This window comes from Papaver somniferum, unplaced genomic scaffold (assembly GCF_003573695.1).
Source record: "Papaver somniferum cultivar HN1 unplaced genomic scaffold, ASM357369v1 unplaced-scaffold_117, whole genome shotgun sequence".
NCBI lineage: Eukaryota > Viridiplantae > Streptophyta > Magnoliopsida > Ranunculales > Papaveraceae > Papaver > Papaver somniferum.
In genome coordinates this window covers 5,530,296-5,535,792 of record NW_020620714.1, presented here as the reverse complement: position 1 = coordinate 5,535,792, position 5,497 = coordinate 5,530,296, and the positions used below count along the sequence as shown (strand labels likewise).

The window sequence follows — 5,497 nt, the reverse complement described above, 5'->3', positions numbered from 1 at the left end:
TTGGCATGAGCGTAAACCGATTGTGTGTAAATTTTCTCTTTTTTATCAGTGAATTATGTGTTGTTAAACATCAAATAAAATTAAAATCCATTCTATACCTGAGTTAATGAAATGAAGTCGAGTATGATTTCATACTCATTTTATGATCGAGTATTAACTGAAAAAAATGGGCTAACCAGAATCGGTTTACACGATACATATGTAAAAACCGATTCCTGACAGTCCACAACATGAATCGGTTTAGGGATAATTTGACTTTGGTACTTATGTTTTGCCCAGGACTAGGCTTTGATCTAATATTTTTCCAACGTTAGGGCTTGGTACCTGGACCAGACGTTGACCCGAGTTGACTAGGTTAAGTCTTAACTTTAATTAAAATTTGTAAAATAAAAATTTGTAAAATTACTGAGTTTACAAGTCTAGCCCTAGAAGAAAAAAAATAATCTACGACTCGTTTGAGTTTGTCTTGCTCTTCTAACCCTTGTTATACCTCCTTTACGGTTCATACATTCCTAACATTCATATCAATGACAGACACAACCCCAGATCCATTCAATCATGCCTTCCCTACAGAGATTTCAACAATCTCCAATAACCCATTCTAACCAATTTCAATAAGGTCTTGGGTTTAATTTTCCAGTTCAAGAACAGCTCTAATCTCAACCCATCTCTTTGACAAACATAAATCCAATTCAATTGAAATTCTTCCTTTTCTTAGCTTCAATTTTTGTCGTAAACCCAAATATAATCGTACCCAATCTTCATTTCCTTCTAAACTTCGAAATCCCTGTATTTTTCCACCAAACCAACATCTTGTCCTCCAATGTTTTCACATCTCAATAGCAGCAGTCGCATTGCCTGTATACATGGACATCAGGTGTTGCTTCTTCTCCTTCTTTTTTCTTTGGTTTTTTTAAGTTGATTGATCAATCGAGTTTCCCTGATTTCTATCAAGAACAGAGCCGCCGAAGATCCATTAACTGCTTCCCTGATCTCTTCAGTCACAGAGCAATTGGATATATTACTCTCCCAAATCAAAATCCCAACTTCTGAAGCAAATAAAACCCTGATTTATGGAATCAAACAAAACCCTGGTTTAGTGATTCAAATCAGCTTCTTAATTTCATTAAATTGAAACCTAATTTCTAAATCAAAGAAAACCCTGACTTACCGAATTGAACTAACCCTAGTTTACTGATTTAGATCGAAATCCAAAACCCTAATTTCTGTAAATGGAAACCCAAATCTATGTTACATCGGTAATGGATACGGTGATGCTAAGGGAGAAACGATAATGGAGAAAGAAATATCTTAAATTGTAACGAAGGAATACTTTTTTTCCAATCACCATAACTATGTATAATAAGCCGTGATGGTGTTTTTCTTGTCGACGGGAATCATGGGGTTGATTCTTTAAGTTAAGAGATGAAGAAATTGAAACGTATAGATTGAGATGGATGCAATCAAGAGTTTAGATAGATGCAATCAGGAAGAAGAGATGGAATAGGATTTGCTGAAGTTTCTTTTGCGGCTGAATTGAAATTTGTAAGAAAGGGTATTATAGTAAACTCATTATTAATTAGATTTTATATTAATTTTTTAATAATTACTAAACAAAAGTTAAGACTTAACCTAGTCAACTCGGGTCAACGTATGGTCCAGGTACCAAGCCCTAACGTTGGATAAATGTTAGACCAAAGCCTAGTCCTGGGCAAAACATAAGTACCAAAGTCTAATTATCATGTAATCCGATACTAACAAAAAAAAGATACAGAAAAATTGAGAACAACAATCGGTTTACTCACACACATATAAAATCCGATTCAAACATTATACATCAACAATCAGTTTTTATAAGTGCTAATGTAATCCGATTCTGGTTCAAATTTCTTGAACCAGAAAACATATCAAGGACAATCGTTCTTTGTGGGCATGAACATAAACCGTTTGTATTTGCAATCGGATCACATATACATTAACGTTAACCGATTCTGATAAATCAGGAAAAATTTGATTTCAAAATTTTCAATTTTTGAGCAATTTTATGTTACTAAAACCTAGTTTATAGGATTGGGTTGAAAAGAAAAGAACAAGAATCAGTTGAAGTGGAAATGAATTTTGATTTTAGTTTTTGATTTTATAATTTTGATTTTGATTTTAGTTTTAAAATTTTATGATTTTAATTTTATGCTTTTGATTTTAGTTTCTAATTTTATGATTAAGATTTGATGGGGACAAATTGGTAGTATTAATATTTGATAGAGGGTAAAATGGTAGTTTCATCAAACTTAGACACCCCTTATCATTCTTTATGGGGTGGATAAAAAAATCCAAAAACCCCAACTAAGTGGCATAGCCCCCATTTAGCCAGGTAAATTTTTACAAATTTTTTTCATAGAAAAATTGTATTATAGCACGTAAGTACATTTAACAGCAACGAAATATGCACAACAAACAAGTTGACGGTTTCGGTTTCAAACATGTAACCCACACTACTTATAACCGTCCAATACAATTCTAGAACATTTTCATTTCTTCCCATCAATTCTTCTGTATCTCCTAATTCTGCGTTCGTTGACCTCTACCCCAATACCCTGGTATTGCATCACTAAAAAAGTAACACAAACATAAATTTAATGTCAAAAAATCGAAGAACAGATCAGTAGACCCGAAAGAGAAAAAGAATCTAACTTACTATTGGGTGCAAAGACTAAATCATGTTAAATTCTTCAAGAATTCAAAACGTTCATCAATTTTTCTTAAATTTTTTTGAAGTGTCTGCAACTCTCGTTATCTATACACTATATGTTACCAGGTACAAAGTGAAAATGAGAACAAAACATTGGGTATTGGACATTTGGACTCTTCATAAAAAAAAATCTGTAATTAACCTCCAAATTTGAATTTTTTGGGTTATAAAACAAGTAAAATATGAGTATTGTTGTAATATCCTAAAATTTAAAAGATACTTTTCTACCATTCAAATTGGATATTTCATCCGGGTTTTAAAATCGATTTTATATCCCATGTACTATAATACCATCAAAGGATCGTATTACAAGTTAAATTGACCCATAAAGATGATGTATGGGTCTGATTTGTTTGATTTTTAAAACTTTTGTTTTTGATATAACGTAAAGGGTTTTTTTAAGATGTTTTCTTTTCAGGATCTAGATCAAATCAATGATGTTTTTACCCTTGGAATTGAAAATGAAAACTAAACTGGTATTTATTGAAATTGGAATGAATTGATTTCAAGATCAATTCTTCCAAATCCAATTTTAATTCATACCAATTAATTCCAAAAAAAAATATTGTGTTTCTGGTTCGTAATGGCGGAGGATGAGGGTGGTGGTGGTGATCAGGTATGTCTACTTTTCTCTCTTTTCCTCAGTGCAGCTTTAGTGATAATGATCCAAATAATGATATTCCTGTTGATGATAACTATTTAATTTTAAAAAATAAACTCATCTTTGATACGGTGTTTTTGGTTACGTAAAATATTTTTGCAGGTGAGTTCTAGGAAAACCTAGATTTATTCACAAAATACAAAAGATGTATCTGAATGCATAATGCATATTCTGACAGAAAAATATGTTTTGGTCAAATTGCACCCGAGTGCATAATACATATATGTTTTGAATTTTTTTGTTGTTCCTCTTATTTTTGTTCTTTAATATTTGTTTTTGGTTGCTGTTTTAATGGTGAATATGATGGTGATGGTGGTGGATATATTTTTCAGGATCATTAACTAGTGATTTAGGTTGTGTATAATATATTACAGGTGATTAGTAGGATAAACCTAGATTTATTCCAGAAATACACAAGATGCACATGAGTGCATGATGCATATTCTTTATAAGAAATAGGTTCTACCAGGTGCACATGTATATTTTTTTTATTCTTATAGGAAAAATGTTTTAGCCAGGATGCATCTGAGTGCATAATGCATATTCTTATAGAAAATAATTTTTGGCCAGTTTGCACCTGGGTGCATAATGCATATTTTTATAAGAAATTTTTTTAGCTAGGTTACGCATGGGTGCAAAATGTATCCTCGCCTTGCTTTAAAGTTAATTTTCTTTTTTCGAATTTCATATCGACAATGGAGCTTGTTTTGTAAAGATTTTCGAGCCCTGTCCGAAAATATAAATTTTATTAAAATCCTACTTATATTTTGGAAGTTAAGACGTCTCTCGCGATTAATTTTGAATTGGAGAGATAAAATAAATATGAAAGAGAAAAAGATATGATAAAGAATAAAGTTTAAAGTAAAAATGATACTCCATCTGTTTCTGAAAGACCGTCCTCTATTTCATTTTGGTCTGTTTCAAAAATGTGTCCAGCTTCTGTTTATAGTCATATTTTTTTAATGAACTCTCTAACATACCCTTAAGTTTTATATATTCATAAATGTTTTTTTGATGGCACCCAATCTAAAATATTAATGAAATCTATATAATTAAGGAAACAATATATATGTTTCCAAATTAAATTCCTTATAAATGTTATACTCCATAAGTATATAATCTTTTCATCTTTTTTTTTCCAAACACCATTTTTGGTAGTATTTATTACTAACATATTCATTGAAATAAATTAAGTAAATAATTAAGGGTAGGAAAGTAAAATACTATGGTCTTCTTAATATCTTGACAATGTCAAACCGGACTGTCTTTGTGAAACGGAGAGAGTATATATAACTAGACTTTCTTGTGTGTATTTCACATACCTACGTTTTACAAGTCCATTACTCCCATACTTTATGGCTTTTGACAAAATAACCCATTTTTCGAAAAAAAAAAATTATGCTCCCCTGGAAAATTTATGGATCTGGTATTGCAAAATGATACTCCAAATCTCTAATAGAGAATTTGGGGATTTAAGTGCGTCCAAATGCTTCACATTTCCTCTGCCCTTGCATGTCCTGCATCGTTAAAATAATATTTGGGATAAACCGGCTTCTTGATCAACTAGTGCTAGTGTTTTGAAATTTCCTATGAAGTGTTGCATACCCTTAACTAGCTTTCCAATACCAACCAATTTAGAAATGGATCTTCATTCAATTTCGAATCAAAAAGTATATAACGAGCACATGTTGGATATCATGCACAAATTCTCGAAAAAACCATTAGAAGCATGTTAGTAATTAAGATAAGTTTGGATTCCAAGGTATCTTTCATCAAACCTTAAAACATGCATTGGAAAAAGCATAGATGAATGATGATCCCAACTTGGAAGTTATTAAACTTGATTCCAGACTTTTTCCAATCTTGGAATAGCTTGAATTCTACCATGTATGAAATTTAAGATTGGTATATCACCACCCGATCTCACTGAAAAACCATAAAAATCCCAATGCATTCACAAACAAGCCACCTCCATTATCATCACAATTCCCTCTGTGTACTTCCCAGGATTTAACTTACGATTTCGAACTCTTCATACATCATCGAATAACACATTATGAAGTTAAATGTATCGAGATACCTCACTA

At 31.6% G+C, this 5,497-nt stretch overlaps 1 long non-coding RNA gene across 1 annotated transcript; it reads left to right on the top strand.

Moving 5' to 3' along the window:
• Nucleotides 1-3,100: 3,100 nt before the first annotated feature.
• On the top strand, nucleotides 3,101-3,658 carry LOC113329966. The gene is made up of 2 exons (XR_003350036.1): nucleotides 3,101-3,365; nucleotides 3,513-3,658. It is a non-coding gene; the product is annotated as an uncharacterized LOC113329966 (long non-coding RNA).
• Nucleotides 3,659-5,497: the final 1,839 nt, after the last annotated feature.